This window comes from Ursus americanus, chromosome 23 (genome assembly GCF_024610735.1).
Source record: "Ursus americanus isolate L20-20 chromosome 23, mUrsAme1.1.p, whole genome shotgun sequence".
Lineage (NCBI taxonomy): Eukaryota > Metazoa > Chordata > Mammalia > Carnivora > Ursidae > Ursus > Ursus americanus.
Window position 1 is genome coordinate 18,762,091 of NC_142149.1, and position 16,646 is coordinate 18,778,736.

General features: G+C 55.9%; 2 non-coding genes across 2 annotated transcripts; both read right to left on the reverse strand.

Annotated features, from left to right (window-relative positions):
• Nucleotides 1-3,479: 3,479 nt before the first annotated feature.
• On the reverse strand, nt 3,480-3,670 carry LOC123802893 (U2 spliceosomal RNA). The gene has a single exon (XR_006782814.2). It is a non-coding gene; the product is annotated as a U2 spliceosomal RNA (small nuclear RNA).
• Nucleotides 3,671-9,233: 5,563 nt separating this feature from the next.
• On the reverse strand, nt 9,234-9,424 carry LOC123802892 (U2 spliceosomal RNA). Its single transcript, XR_006782685.2, has one exon. It is a non-coding gene; the product is annotated as a U2 spliceosomal RNA (small nuclear RNA).
• Nucleotides 9,425-16,646: the final 7,222 nt, after the last annotated feature.

The following is a 16,646-nucleotide window of genomic DNA, read 5'->3' on the forward strand; positions in this document are numbered from 1 at the left end:
CCTTCAGGTTATAAAATAATATCCTAAATCTCCCCCTAGGTCTTTGTCGTCTTCTTTCTCAACGGCTCCAGTCTTTAACCATTCGGTGTCTACTCTGCAGCTCAATGTAAATTTTTCCTTCACAACCTTGAGATGCCACCTTTGACCCTAAACGGCACCACACGTACATTTTTGTAACATTCCTGGATTTTTCTTTTTCTTTTTCAAGAGTTTATTATTTGAGAGAGAGAGAGAGAGAGAGAGCAAGCACAAACAGGGGGAGCGGCAGGCAGAGAGGGAGAGGGAGAAGCAGGCTCTCCACTGAGCAGAGAACCCGATGCAGGGCTCGATCCCACTACCCTGGGATCATGACCTGAGCCGAAGGCAGCCGCTTAACCGGCTGAGCCACCCAGGAGCCCCCAACAATTCATTTTTTTTTTAAAGATTTTATTTATCTATTCAACAGAGATAGAGACAGCCAGCGAGAGAGGGAACACAAGCAGGGGGAGTGGGAGAGGAAGAAGCAGGCTCATAGCGGAGGAGCCTGATGTGGGGCTCGATCTCACAACGCCGGGATCATGCCCTGAGCCGAAGGCAGACGCTTAACCGCTGTGCCACCCAGGCGCCCCAACAATTCATTTTCAAGTAATCTCTCGGGTGCTCTACTGACCGAGCCAGCCAGGTGCCCGCCTCCCCCCGCCCCCGGAATTTTCTTTGAGTAGTAGCAGAGCAGGGGGCGCCTGGGCGGCTCAGTCGGTTAAGCGTGGGGCTCTTGATTTTGACTCAGGCCACGATCTCGGGGTCCTGGGATAGAGCCCCGCCTCGGGCTCTGTGCTCAGCACAGGATCTGCTTGAGATCCTCTCCCTCTGCCCCTCTCCCGGCGCGCGCACGCTCTCTCTCTCTCAAATAAATAAACTCTTTAAAAGGGGGGGAGAACAGGGGTGCTTGGCTGGCTGTCAGTAGAGCGTGCGCCTCTTGATCTCAGCGTCATGAGTTCAAGCCCTACATTGGGCCAAGAACGAACTTAAAAACCAAAAATCAAAGAAAGACAAAACAAAACAACAGAACAGTGACCTAACCACCTTTGATTCTTTGAGTCCACGGGATTGACCCATCGTGTCCATGCAGATGATGGTTGGGCACCCATCAGACAGAGCCCTACCCTGAGAGGCGACTGTGATCTGATTCCTGCCCCCTAGGCTTTCATGGTCGGGGGTGGGGGGTGCAGGGTGACTTGTATGGAGAATCCTTCTCAAGAGAACGGATGCCCCTTCGGAAAGCGGCACGCACTACAGAGCGGACGGACCCTCGGACAGAGCAGGGCGCCCAGTCACAAAGCTCTTGGCTTTTCTTACCCTGGGGAAGTGGATCTGCCCAGCAAGACATGACTGCCAGCGTCGGAGCTGGGGACCCGGACCCACCGCCCTGGACTCTGGGCCTCCTGCCATCACCACCGGTTCCAGCTGAACACATAGTCACGTGTCGCTTGCGACTCAACCCACCAGGGCAGTGCTTGGTCCTGGAACTAGGGAGAAGCCAGACACCGTTCCTCTCTCCTCCCCGCCCCCAAGCAGGGAGCATCCGGCCCAGGACCCGGGTAAGACACCTGCCCAGATGGCCAGAACACCAGGTTCTGATGCACGGGGGACTGAGAGAGATGAACACATGGTTGTGGCTTCCACCTGGCCGTGAGCCTCTTGAGGCCCAAGGCCTCTCCCATTTGGCTCTGTGTCCCTACTGGGAGCATGCGATGCATAGTCAACAAACGAGAAGGTGGGATGAAAGCCAGCTGAATCAGGAAGGCCTGCCTGACACTGTAGGGGGGGCTCAAAGTCAGAATTTCAATGCAAGTCAGAATTTTCGGGCACGTCCACGTGAGGGGGGAAACCGGGACACTGCAATCTGAGGCAAGAGTGGGGGGCCGATTTGCATCAGGCTGACCTGCCCAGCCACCTCAAAGGTAGGATCTGGGCCTCGGAACTGCCCCAGGGGACGCTTGCTTCTGGTGGGCTCTTTCCTGCCCTAATTGTCCCCTCACCCCCATGTCCCTTCCCTCACAGACTCATTCATATCCCAAACTCCACTAGCAGGTTCAGCTTCTCACAGCAACCCACGACACCACCACCCCCCCCCCCTTTGCTGGAACCCTCCTTATTACATCAGACTCTGATCCAATGGACGTCTGTTGACTGCCCACCATGGAAGGCAGGATCACAGAAGGTCCCGTGTCATCTGTAAGGTGTCCTTACCCCGGGACCTCCACTCACCCTCATAAACACACCGACCCTCCCTCCCCTTGCTCTCAAAACCCTTTTTGAATCTGCCTGGGAGCCACCTTGCTCTCCCTGGAAAGCCTCATTATGGAAGCTGTAAAACTTTTCATAGCCTCGTGGGGGAGGCGGCGTCACCAGTCTCCACATCTAAAACAAATCTGGAGGATGGTTTCGGGGAAGGGGTCCACCTGGTTCCGCAGAGCGGCAGCACCCAGCACCGCAGGGCGGGCAGCTCCGTCCCTCGCTGGCCCTCAACAGATTCCAGGATATGGGTCCCAAGGCCTCCCCACTAGAATGGGTGGTCTCCTGGCTGTGCCAGGACCAGGGCATCCGTTATTTCCTGATCGGTACACTGTTTACTGAGTGCCCACGCTGTGCTGCACACGAAGCCGGTCCCGGGGCTACCGTGAAGCCACTTGTGCCTGGATTTGCAGGAGCGCGTCCAGCACTTCCGTGGTCACGGGGAATTCAGGGTTCAGAAGCAGCTGGCCCGCGGCATCTTCCCAGACGCCCTAAGGAACGCTTCCGGCCGGCGGGATGGGAGGTAACACCAGCCTCGGGCCCCCGCCCCAGAGACGCGAATTCGACCGCTGTACGGCGGTGCTGGGCCACGAGTCGGATTTAAACGAAACCCCAGGAGATTCTGGGGTGCCACCAGGGTGGGTAAACGCTGCCATACAGAGATGTGGAAGAACGAATTGTCCTTCCCTACCGGGGAAGACCTCTGTAACCACGACCCCAGCTGCCAGTCCTTTGTTCCGGACGGTTAAGGGCGCCGGCAGAGCGCTCCATTGACGTCCGCTGAGTTGGAGGTCCAGTCACGTGCGCACGGGCGTTGGGTGTTTCTACCGAAAAGTGCGGGAAAACGGCGACGAGAAAGCAGGAAAAACCCTTCGAGAAAAGCCAGCAAGTACACGGGGAAACCCAATCCTGATGGCCGCTGGCGCACACATCAACCAAATACAGGCCACGAAAGAGGTAGGTCAGGCTCTAGCCCCCCACGCCAAAGACTGCTAGAGCCAGGCTCTGCAGCCTCCTGCCGCGCCACCGCGTATCAGGACTACCGGAAACACTCGCGCGCCAGAAGACTCCGGGGAAAACCGACGGAGAGCGCCCCAGCCCTGCAGAAAGCCTTACAAGCCAAACCACAGCCTATTCTGACACACACTGACGAAGAAAAACGCCTGGGACTGAACCTGTCTTTTACACCGTAAGTATGATCCCCGAGGGGATGCACCGTTCCTGGAAGTACTGCAATACCAGGTCGATGCGTGGAGTGGACGGAGCAAGCTCCTATTCCATCTCCTAGCTCCAAAAATCCATTTAATACATTGTCCTCGGATAGAGGACGTATCAGATATTAAACTGATAAGAACAGATACTACACTTGATCTTAGCCAAAAGGCCGAGAAGCGATACCCTGCGCCCCGCCCTCGCCGCCACCGCCACGCCGCCAGCCATATTGCACTCACGGTGAGCGGGGTCACATACCCACACTCCCGCCCCTCTCCCCCCCTCCCGCCCCGGCGACATTCCTGGCTCACTACCCCGTGGTGGTACGCTCCACACGCGCTAGCGGGTGCAGTGATCCCCCGCGTTCCTGGTGAATTTTCACATCCCCAGCCGCTCCCTTGCGTCCCTCCCTGGAGGATGACCGGCTATTTGCATGCCCCTCCCCGGGGGGCGTACCACCACGGTCCCGCGCCACCCCTGGCCTCCGCCCGCCGGGTCCCGGAACTCCGACCTCGGAACGCTTACCCCCTCCCGGCCGAAGGCGGGGGGGGGGGGTTTGTGACGGGGAGCTGCGTGCTCCCGAGAAAGCCGCGGGGTCAACGCTGTGCCTCCGGGAGGGGCGCGTCCCCCCGGGGCCCCGAACTGCGGCCGGGGCAGGTGCCTGTGACTGGGAGCCGGCCTGCGCCCCACCCACCTCCTCTCCAGCCTCCCGCGACTGAGACACCCCCACCCCGCCAACCTCTCCCCCGCCCCCGTCTTGTTTCTTTGCTCCGTTGGTTCTCCGCAGAGCCTGCACTTAGCCGTGGGACCGGCACGGTCGCCCCTTAAGCACAACTGACGACTCAGTGGCGTCAACCCTGCGGGGAAAGAACCCCCATCGCACCGCCGCCGCGCGCCGGACGCACCTGCCCCGCAGGCCTTGCTATCCACGTCTGGATCCTCACGACCCCCGGAGCGAGTTGGAACTGTTCTCACCCTCACTTCTCAGCTGTGATCACCGAGACCAGAGAGGTGGAGGAACGTGTCGGGTGACCTGCCGCCCTCACCCTGTCCCAAGACCTCGCCTGCGTCTCGAGCGCAGGCCCCGGCAGCCGGTGGAGTCGGCCGGAGGGAGCCCGGAGAACCGGACGTGGACCTTGGAGGGGAGGAGGGCTGCTGCTCCGACGCACCTGGGTCGGGCCCTGCCCTAGCTCTCGGCTCTCGGCTCTGTGACTCTCTCCCGGCCTGGGGTTTCCCTCGCTCCCGTGGAGTTGGCGACCATCTCTCTTTCACTCGTTCTCCCGGAAGCGCGGGGTCCAGCTGGACCCTAAGGAACTTACCTTCCTGACGGGGTAGCCTCCCAGGCCCTGTGTGCAAATGCCGGGCGGGAGTCGGCCCTCCCTGGGGGAGAAACAGCAATCTGGCCAGTCACTTCTCCCCAGCCCTCATCTCCTCGCTGAAGGCCGGGTCCTAATAACACCTAAACGTGGGGCCTGTTTCGTGCACCCTCCCTCCCCCACCGAGAGGTGCCCCTCTCGGCCCCCAACCTGGTTTTGAGTTTCTCCTGTAGCTGGCACCAGCCCCGGTAAGATAGGTCGCCTATGTGCTTTGTCCCAGGACCCCGCCTCCCCCCAGGACCCCCCACCCCAGCTCCCTGCCTCTGGGAAGATCCCACCTGGACTCCTTTTTCTGCTTCTCTGGCCCGGACACTTGGACCGGGGCCCAGCACCTAAACATCCCTTGAAGCAGTGAGGATCAAACCAGGTGAGCCATCAACCCAGCTTACCCAGCCCCCGGCACATGTTATCCTGACGGCTCTTCAGGCCTCTCCCACACAAGACCTCTCTACTTGATCCTGGGGTCTGCAGTAGTCACTTTACGGGTTCCCACGTATTTGGACCCTCTGACGCTTCCACTCCTTGCAAAGGAGCCTCTCCCGCTGAAGATACCCTCTTCCCCTCCTGGCGCGGGTCTTGGCCTCTCCTGAGCTCACGGACTCCAGGGTAACTTGCGTCAGAACCCCCGCCCCGTCATGCCCCAGAGCCCGCACAAATCCACACCCACGGACAGCGGTGCCCGAGGACCTGAGGCTGGAGCCACCCTCGCCCAAGAGCCACGTGCCTCCACCAAGCTGTCGCACCCTCCTGGTCCCTGGTACCTTCGCCCTGAACCGTGGATCCGGGGCGGGGACTCGAGGAGCACCCTGAGGGGTCTCCGGCGGCGTCTGTTTCTGCAGCCTGGCGAACCCAGCAGCTCACCCGACTCTTGGATTTTTGCCAAACTCGCAGGTTATAACTCCCGACATCTCGGGACCGTTTTCATATGCATTTCTCTCTCTGTACATCTTTGTTCATCTTTGCATCTCCGTATGTGAAAAACCACATTTGTTATCTTTCCCCCTGACCTGCGTGACCTTTGCCCGTGTTTTATCCAGTCGGTGTTTCTCTCTTCTTTTTCTTTCTGATCCCGTTCTGGGATCTCTTATATCATTTGGAGATGAACCCCGCCTGTGATGGACCGGCAGGTAGTTCCCAGTTTCGTTTGTCTTTTTCTCCTCCCTTCCTTCCTTCCTTCCTTCCTTCCTTCCTTCCTTCCTTCCTTCCTTCCTTCCTTCCTTCCGACAGACATGAGCGTTACGTATTCAAATTGACCAATGTTTTGTAAAGTTGACCACTTGAGTCTGAGTCCTAGGTGGCAGGCGGGTCCTCTGGGAGGAAGTTGCCCGACGGAGCGAGGAGCACAAGAAGTTCGTGGGTGGGGGTGGGGTGGGGGGGTTGATGTTTTGAAAGACAGAGGGAGGAGACAGGTGTGGGCTGGGAGAGCCTCAAGCCCCGAGGCATCTGACAGAGGCTGGGCCGGTCAAAGTTTTCGGAAACAAAGACGGGCCGGCCAGAGGAGCCCTGCATCCCCACGGTAGAAATGGCCTGGCCCCAGTACCCCCCACCAAGGGCCCCCGAAGGAATGCTGGCCGGCGTGGGGCCTCCACGGCCACCCCTGTGGCCCCACTGTCCACATGCCCAGCGTGCCCGGTCCGGGGTGGCCAACAAAAGGCCGGCGGGGTCATTGGGGGTCTCTTATTCCTGCTCAGGCTCGATCCTGATACCCCACGTTTATCTCAGGGTGGCCCGCTGCTGCTGGGCCGCCTGACGTCAGGACCCGCAGGTCTGACGGACAGTCCACTCCGGGGCCCTGGCCTCCGACAGTCCCCCGGTAAACAGCTGTCTCCCCAGGAGCCGCTTTTCAGAAGGCGACGACGTCCCTGCCGTCGGTGGCCCAGCGGCCTGGCTCCGGAACCCGCAGGGAGGGCCCTCCGGTGCGAGCCGCCACCGTCCCGGCTTGCCCTAACTCCACAGAGCATCTCTTTCCTTCAGGGACCCGCCCACTGCCCTCAGCACCATGGGGTCTGCCGGGTCCTGGGGCCCAAACAGCGGCGGGGCTGCCCCCACTCCCCTGCCCCCCTCGCAGGGCTTCAGAGCCCTTTTCTGCTCCAGAGGGTCTTCCCCGTCACCTGGTGCGTGAGCCCAAGCAGGGTGTCTACGTGTGGAAGGTGTTGCTTCCAGGACTCGAGGAGGCCCGCTGGGCCCTGGGCTTCCTTCTCTCTCAGTAGTCTCGGGTATAAAGAGGAAGCCATTTTCTGGGCTTTGGAGGGGATGTCCCTGCCTGGCCCCGACAACAGGATCCCCTAAACATTGTGCTGCTTCACTGTAGGGTTTACTTCCCTCTCTGACTGGGGGTGGGGGGTGGGGGGAAGGGGTGTGTGAGTCTCTTGATGGCCTCTGCTGCGCTGCCCCCCCCCCCAAGCTCATCCTGCCCCATCGGTGTGATGCAACAGAGGGAATGGATCGATCTTAGGGTCCGTGGCATGAAGCAGGTGGCCCAGGCCCTTTGGGGGCTCGAGGGGACTGGCAAGGGGGGGAAATGTTCCCCAGGGGCCAGATGTCAGAGTATACCTGTGTTTTTCTTTTGCCTCCCCCCCCCCCCCCCGGGGCCTGTCTATCCTTTGTCCATTTTCTGTTGCGTGTTCAGCCGTTGGTATGAGTTCCTAGGATATCTCAGGATCAACAGAAACGGATGCCTTGCGCCAGTCGAGGGGACGTTCTGCTGGCCAAGGACTGTGCGCAACCCATGACAAGAAATCCTTTGCAGGGTATGTAGAGATTTCAGTTCTGGAAACGATCCTGGACCCACGACGATTTGTTGCTCCGTTTTCTCTACGTTATGGAGACCATAAGGTTTCTCGGGGTAGGAGGCACACCTGTCGTTCGGTCTTGGCACCTAGCAGTCATTCAATAGATACTTCTTCAACTGTGGGGGAACCCTAGTCTTGTAACACTTGTAGGCTCCCCCCACTCTCCGTCACCCCAGGAACCTAATTTAATGTGCCAACCATCCGATCCCAGACTTGCTCAAACCTGCTAGGTGTTGGGGAGAAGGAAGAGAAATGAGTGGGAAAGGTGATGTTCAGAGTCTCGTGGGGATGAGGCATGAAGAGGTGACATCTGGCCATTTCTGTTGGCACCTGAAGGGACCGATAAAAGGGCATATAACGACACAGGGCAACAAGCCAGGACAACGCCAAGAGGTTCTGTGGCGGATGTTTTGGATTTGAGTGTAAGTTTCAGCCTAGGGGAGAAAAAGAAGTCTCTTGTAGAGACAGTGACAGATTCTTCCGCACGGGGGCTGAGGTTTTGAAGAAGGATGCGTACTGGGTGGAAGGGTATCGTCCTTGGCTCGATTCATTTTCCGGAATCGTGAGTCGTCCTGGAGATTTTATTTATTTTATTTTTTTAAAGATTTTATTTATTTATTCGACAGAGATAGAGACAGCCAGCGAGAGAGGGAACACAAGCAGGGGGAGTGGGAGAGGAAGAAGCAGGCTCAGAGCAGAAGAGCCTGATGTGGGGCTCGATCCCATAAGGCCGGGATCACGCCCTGAGCCAAAGGCAGACGGTTAACCGCTGTGCCACCCAGGCGCCCCCGTCCTGGAGATTTTAATCCTCATCTGCCCTGGAATTTATAGGAGTGTAAAAAAGACCCGATCGATGGTTTCAGGTTGAGAGAAACTGCAGGAACCACGCGTTTAAGGAAGAATCACTGGAAATCTCTGCGAACGGAAAGGCATTTCGTCAAGAGTACATTGTGGGTGCTCAGCAAACGTCTTTAAGGTGACTGGAAAAAACCAGGAGACTCACAAGCGAGCAGGAACTCTCCGTTTCTACTTTGGTCCCAAAGCCACACGCAACTGTCAGTAAGGCCCTTCTCCAGTTCAGGCAGAGGACTGTCAAGAAACCCGAAGGGAGCCCTTGTCCCTGGACACAAAGTAGGTATTTTTTATACCAGGGGTCTGCAAACTACAGCCAGCCAGCAGATTTGCCCAGGTCTGTTCCTGTATGCTGAGAGCCAGCAATGGATTTTTACACTTCTTAAAGAGTTGTCAAAGAAAGAAGAACAAGAACGGACACCTTTTGGGGCCCATGAAGCCTAAAAACCATTCACGCTGTGGCTCCGCGGAGAGACAGTATGCCGCCCCACGAACTCAACATCGCAGACACAGAAGCAAAAAGAAAAGTGTGGTAAGAAGGGGAAAGCCAATCAGTACGCCTCACTACCGCTTACAGGAAAAAGTGGTCACTGCAAATAAACCTTGGCAAATTACAGTCGTCCACACGCCCCTAAAGTAGGACCGACAAGACCCGTGCCGCAGAAAAAGAAACAAGTACTTAAAAAAGCAAAACCTCTATCTTTGGCAACCACGAGTGTTACCCCCCAGGGGGTGCACCGTTCCTGGAAGTACTGCAATACCAGGTCGATGCGTGGAGTGGACGGAGCAAGCTCCTATTCCATCTCCTAGCTCCAAAAATCCATTTAATATATTGTCCTCGGATAGAGGACGTATCAGATATTAAACTGATAAGAACAGATACTACACTTGATCTTAGCCAAAAGGCCGAGAAGCGATGCCCTGCGCCCCGCCCTCGCCGCCACCGCCGCGCCGCCAGCCATGTCGCACTCACGGTGAGCCAGGTCGCGCTCGTTCCGCGCCTCGCTTCCCTCGCTTCTCGGACAGTGCCGTGGCCGTCACGGGTCACTAGGCTCTGGCGCACAGTTTTTAATTCTCTACATTTTAAAAGAGAACCGGTGCCTCCGTCGTTGCTCTGTCGCTCGCCCCGGAATGCCATTTCTAATTTGAATGCCCCGCCCCTTCCGCGCAGGGAGGACAGGCCGCGCTGGAGAGGCACCTGGGCGGAGGCCGAGCGGTTGCTGGGTTTCAAGCTTTTGCTGGCGTGAGGGGAGGATGAGCGAGCGCACTGGGGAGGGAGAGCGGCTGTGCAAGGGGGCTGGGGCGGAGCGGTCCAAGGTTCCAGGAAACTCGGCGGGTCATCTCGCAGGACCCTGCAGGACCCTGCAGGCTTGCTGGGTCCAGGCCGCCGGGAACCAACCGGGAAGCGCCCGGCTGGGCTCCCCTGGAGAGGGCTCCAGAGACAAGTTGGGACCCGAGATTGGGCCCATCAGCCCGGCCCTTGGGCAAACCCCTTCACCTCCCGAGACTCAGTTTCCCCAGTGGAGAAGTGGTGACCTTCATACCTTCCTTAACGGGATTTAGGGAACCCAGGCGTAGCTAATGAGGTGACCCAGGTGTCAGTCGTCTAGAATATGGGTCCTGGGTCCCACGAGGCACCAGGGAAGAGGTCGGTCGCGGCTGGGGCACGGACGCGATGGAGCCGGGCACACAACAACACGGAGACGTTTCTGGTTTGGGTCCCACCCCCCCCCCCCCCCCCGTGCTGCGCGCTCTCTTCACGTCAGACTTGCACAGCGTAGCTACGGATGGAGCAGTTGAGGCAGAGAGGTGAAGCCGCTCGCCCAGGGCCACACCGTCGACGTGGTGGAAGAGGCCGGCTGGGCCTAGGAAGCCGAGGGCACGGGGCCTAGAGCGGGCACCAGGAAAGGAGAGGCGATTCTCGTGTGTCCAGCCCACGGGGAGACTAAGTGTTGCCGAGCCGGACACACGGGGCTTCTCCTCGCAGACGGGCCGGAAGCCGCCGCCCGGTGTGGCACCTGAGAGCATCGGCCCGGAATACCTGGCCTCTCAGCCCGGTTGACCTCGTGTGACCTAAGCTGTCCCTTCGCCGCCTCGATTCAGCCTCCCCCTTCCATCGGAGACCTCTGAACTGGGAGACGAGGGGACAAGAAATTACTGGACATCATTACTGGGAAGCACGAGACCTGTTTGGCAGACACCGGGGCCATAGCTCAGGCATGTCACTTCTCTGTCGTCACCTCGTCTAGAAAGTGAGAATATGGGGCGCCTGGGAGGCGCAGTCGTGAAGCGTCTGCCTTCGGCTCAGGGCGTGATCCCGGCGTTGCGGGATCGAGCCCCACATCGGGCTCCTCCACTATGAGCCTGCTTCTTCCTCTCCCACTCCCCCTGACTGTGTTCCCTCCGTCTCTCGCTGGCTGTCTCTCTGTCACATAAATAAATAAAATCTGAGGAACTGAGAATATGAACAGCCGCCACAGAATCCTGGGCTTCATCTCCCCTCCTCCACCCAGCCCCCCCCCCCCCCGCCCCGTTCTCCCCTACCGGCTTTCTTTATTCCGTACCACTCCACGTTTTTAAACATGTGTTTATCGCCTTTCAGCTCAATAGCGTGTAAGTTCTAGAGCGGGGATCTCGGTCTGTTTTGTCCACGTTTATATCTCCAGCGCTTTGAGCAGCGCCTGGCACGTACTGGACGCTTAGTGTATTTAGTTGATTCAGCGAAGGAATAAATGTTATATCATGCGATCCGTACGTACAGAAGGAGATGAGCAAACCTCTTGTGGCCTGTGGTAATTAGGGCCTCGCTTCCACGCTCACGAGGCCATCGTGTGCTCCCTAAGTGAGCTTTGCGGGCATTTCGATCTTTAGAATGAGGTGCTGTGGATGGCAGGTCTGCACGTTCTGTCGTGGCCACGGAGTATTTCCCGTTGCACATTGACGACTTCCCGAGCCGGGGGGCGCCTCGTTGGCTCAGTCAGTGGAGCCAGGGACTCTCGAGGTCAGGGTCTGAGTTCCAGCCCCGTGTGGGGTGTGGAGCCTACTTAAAGAGGAATAAAGAAGATATCATAAAAAACGACTTCCCGTTCCAGTTCACGCACCAGCTTCTTGTGAGTTTGGGTAACGCGGGTCTCCCTTTCCCAGCTCGCATCGATGGGCACGGACCAGAGTGCTGGCAAAGTCAGGGCCACACCAAGTCGTGACGGTCAGGCCCGTGTCCACGTGTTCTGCAGTCTCACCAGGGACCCACGGGCTGTCACTTCAAGGCAGCTGGGAACGATAAGCCGGGGACAGAGACTCGAGGAGCGCAGCCAGCTTTCTCAGCCGGTGCCCGTTGCCCACAGCCTTGCCCAACGTCTTGTTATCAGACTCCTGCAGGCTATCCAGCGGTATCTCTCTGAGCAAGGTGGTTCATCTTTGCACGTGCTTAAGATCCCCATTCTTTTCTGTGAACTGAGTGTGCAGAGTCTTTGCCCACCGTCCTTTGAATCGTTGATCTTTCTGCATTTCCATCTCCAGCGCATTTCGTATTTGTCCTAGCGCATGAGTTCCGGTGTAAGTCTGACTTCATTTTTTTCTGGATGCCTAGCCAGTTGTCCCAGCATCAGGTGTGGAATGGCCCATCTAATCATCGGTTTCGGATGTCACCTTCATCATAGTAAAAAGTCCTCCTATATATTTAGATCGGTTTCTGGGTTTTTCTTTTTTCTTTCCTTTTCGAGGATCTTAGGTGTGAGTAATCTCTGTGTCCTCCCGCTCTGAGATCAAGAGTCGCACGCTCTACTGACTGAGCCAGCCGGGCGCCCCTGGATTTTTGCCGTGAAACATCTTCTGATAACCTGTTTTTAAAAATTTTGATTCAGGGGCTCCTCGGTGGCACAGTCAGTTAAGTGTCCCACTCTTGGTTTCGGCTCAGGTCATGATCTCAGGGTCCTGGGATCCGTGCTCAGCTCGGAATCTGTTCGAGATTCTCTCTCCTTCTCCCTCTGACCCTCGCACTTCTGCGCTCTGTCTCTCACATAAATAAATAAATAAATAAATAAATAAATAAATAAATGAATCTTGATTTATTTTTTTAAAAGATTGCATCTATTATTTATTTGAAAGAGAGAGACAGCGAGAGAGTGAGCACAAGCAGGGGGAGCAGCAGAACGAGAAGGAGAAGCAGGCTCTCCACTGAGGAGGGAGCCCGATGGGGGGCTCGATGCCAGGACTCTGGGATCACGACCTGAGCCCAGGGCAGACGCTTACCGACTGAGCCACCCAGGCGCCCCAATAAATAAGTCCTTACATAAAATTCTAAAATAAAATTTTTGATTCAGCTGGTTCTTTGGTGTCACACCTGCTCTGCACCTGTCACCGCATGGGCCCTGGGGTCACACCAGTGAACATGACCGTGTCCCTGTGGTCCCCAAGGGGCGTCTGCCATGCTCTTCCATTCCTCTCCTGCTGCCATTCAACCCCATCCGCTCCTCAGAGAGCTGTGGGGGAAGCCTGTGCACAACCAGAGGACGTGTGCCCGTGCGGTGCTCCCAAGTTGTTCCGTCCTCGGGCTCCACAGGGCTGCCGGGTCCCTGCCAGCGTCCTCAAGTCCACGCCCCACCGTATCTGTTTCGCCTGGTCCTGCGGCAGCCCTGCCTCCATCTCAACGTCTACACGGTCCTCTTGCACGGCTCCATCAGGTTCTTTCCATCACCTCAGCTTTCATAACCAGTTGAAGAGACCGGGTTGGAGAGGAGGCCTGGTTGGAGAGACCGACCGTTTTGTTTCCTCGGACTTCCTCGCCCTTCTCTCTGACCCACCCGTCTCCCCCGCAGTCCTTTTCTCCCCTTCTCCTTTTCCCAGGTACAAACGAGAGCTTTTACTTCTAGGGCTGGCCTCAGCAGTGGGGAAAGGAGGTTGCTTTTTCTAGCAACAGCTGCCTAAGTTAGGGTCCCACAGACCCCGTTTTGAAAATGACCCGAGGTGGGACAGTTTGCCACAGTCTTGCGGCTCAAAGTGTGGTGCCCAGAACAGCGGCGCGGGGGTCCCGTGAGCATGTGGGAAATGCAGAACCACGGGCTTTTGAACAAGACTCTCCTGGAAGGCACGTGTGGAATAGCAGCGGGAGAAGTGTTCTGCGACGGGACTTGGTGGCTGAGGGAGAGAGACGGAGAGAAGCAGCAAACACGGTTTTCAGGATCTCAACGCTCACCACCAACATACGCGACCCAATGCCTCACCATCCTTCTCTCACCCTTACCTTCTAAGTCCCTGAGGAGAGTCTGCAAAGCAGTTTCTAGAATCTTCTGGCGGGGAGACCGAGAAAAGGAGGGTGCCCATAACGCATGAGCTAAATGTTTGGGTCTTCTTTGTAGATCGTTAGTGACTGGGGAGCCTCCGAGAACTGGGGATGAGTTGATAGAAGAGCATAGGAGAAAGTGAGGGTTATTAACTAGATGCACTTTCACGTTCCCCGAGAGACGTGAACAGAGAAGCCTGGAGCTGCTACACTGTGTTCCTCTCACCCAGGTGGGTGTTACTGCAAGCCTGAGAACCCTGCACGTAGGACTCCCCGGACTTACTGATGGTGGAGGCAATGCATGGGCCAGCAGAGTGCCCGCCCGCAACCTCCCACCCCGAATGCGTTCAGGATCCTGGGGCTAACACATAAGGGCTTGAGTGCTGGAGAGCAAGCTGTGTGTGTGTCCAGCTAGACTATAGCCATAAAACTAGTTCTACTCAACCAAGAACGGGGCTTCAAAACTTGCTTGCCACTATTTAGCACCTACTGTGTGCCAGCTAATCTCCACATTTTTCCTCATTTTTTTAACATTTAAATTCAATTAACATATAGTGAATTATTTGTTTCAGAGGTAGCGGTCAGTGACTCATCAGTCTTATATAATACCCAGCGCTCGTTCTGAAGCAGGAGAGCTAGGTTCTCGTCTCAGGGAGTCGAAGAATGAATCTCGAGGTCAAAGGGAGTAAGGGGATCCAAGTTTACTAAGTGAAGATACAGAAAACCTCTCAAGAGTGAGAAGGGTCCCAACAGGGCTGCCAAGGAGGCCTTTAGGGTCGGTCTTTTACAGAAAGCTAAGCAGAGCACTTAAATCCTTTCCACGTCGCTATGATATCACAGTTGAGCAAGGACTAGTGATAACACCTTCAATGGCTTACTTCCTTTTTAGGGTCTGGTTAGTCTTTGTTGGTCACAGATGATTATCAAAAAAAAAGACACCCACCCCACACACCCAGGGCAGGGTGGTCGGGTTCGTTCCCTTATCTCTGGTTTCCCCACACCTCCACGTTTTGGGATTTCTGTGAGCGGGAGCCTGATCACAGAGCCCCTCTCTCTCTCCCTATCTAGCCCCACCTGTCCCTTACTCAAGTCCATCATGTGCCCTCCTTAAAGTCCGTCACCCAGTTTCCCCATCCCCCCCACTCCCCTTCCCTTATCCCCGCATTTTCTTTTTGGTCTTTCAACAATCCCAAAGAGAAGGTGTTATTTATGGTATTTTACATCTGAAGAAACCGAGGCACACCTCCCAACTTCAGCTTTCTTCCTCGTCCTCCTCCCACAGAATGAAGGGGACCCTTCCTCTCGGCAGATGGTTTTACATCTTGGTTATTGGTGGGTCCTTATTCCCAACCACACTGTGAGGAAAGTGGGTCAGGGTTTATGATCCCCATTTAACAGATGAGAAAACTGAGAAAACTGAGCTTCAGAAGAGATTCGAACTAACTAGACTTGGACACAGACTCAGGTGTGCGGTGGGCTGATTGAAGAACCTGGAAAACTGGCTGCGGACGGCAGGGTGTTGGGAGCCTGGCCCAGGGGGGCCCAAAGCGGGGGGCGCCTGGGTGTCGCAGTCAGTTGAGTGCTGGAGTCTTGGTTTCCGCTCAGGTTGGGATCTCAGGGTCATGAGACAGAGCCCCACAGCGGCCATGTGCTCAGTGCAGAGTCTGCTTAAGTTTCTCTCCCTCTGCCACTCCCCCCCAACAAATAAATATTTTTTAAGGATTTTATTTATTTATTTGTCAGAGAGGGAGAGAGCACAAGCAGGGGGAGGGGCAGGCAGAGGGAGAAGCAGACTCCCTGCTGAGCAGGGAGCCTGATGCGGGACTCAATCCCAGGACCTCGGGATCATGACCTGAGCCGAAGGCAGACGCTTAACCGACTGAGCCACCCAGGTGCCTCTCTCTCTCTCTCTCTCTCTCTCTTTTTTTTTATAAGTTTTATTTGTTTAAGTGATCTCTACACACAACGTGGGGCTGGAACTCACGACCCCGAGATCAAGAACCACACGCCCCTCCGACTGTGCCAGCCTGGAACCCCAGAATTTAATTTTCTTTAAGCTAATTTAATAGAGTTCTTTTACAAATTGATTTTGGCAGTATCACCCAGAGGTGGAAAATACCACATGTTACACACACACACACACACAAATACACAGAAAGATACAAACAGAGACCCTACAACTTCCATTTTAAAATTATTGCCATGGGGGGCTGGGGTGGCTCCGACTCTTGATTCCAGCTCAGGTCATGATCTCAGGATCATGGGATTGAGCCCCGCATCAGGGTCCGCGCTTGGCATGGAGTCAGCTTTTCCCTCTTCCTCTGCTCCCCCTCAGCCCCGCTCCTGTTCTCTCTCAAATACATACATACATACATACATACATACACACACATAAAATCTTTAACAAGTACTGTCATGGGGGTGCCTGGCTGGCTCAGTTCATAGAGCATGTGACTCTTGATCTTGGGGTCATTTTTTTTCAAGTCCCAGGTTGGGGGTAGAGTTTCCTTAAAAAAAGGGGCGCCTGGGTGGCACAGCGGTTAAGCGTCTGCCTTCAGCTCAGGGCGTGATCCCAGCATTATGGGATCGAGCCCCACATCGGGCTCCTCTGCTGTGAGCCTGCTTCTTCCTCTCCCACTCCCCCTGCTTGTGTTCCCTCTCTCGCTGGCTGTCTCTATCTCTGTCGAATAAATAAATAAAATCTTTAAAAAAAAAAAAGAGTTTCCTTAAAAAAAAAAAACAAACGTTGAGCTGGGCAGAGTTAAAAAAAAATTACTGCCATGAATTAGGTACAAAATATAAAACTCACAGTTTAAATGAGTCAGATCAACGTTGTTTCTCTGACAAATGGAAGAAATT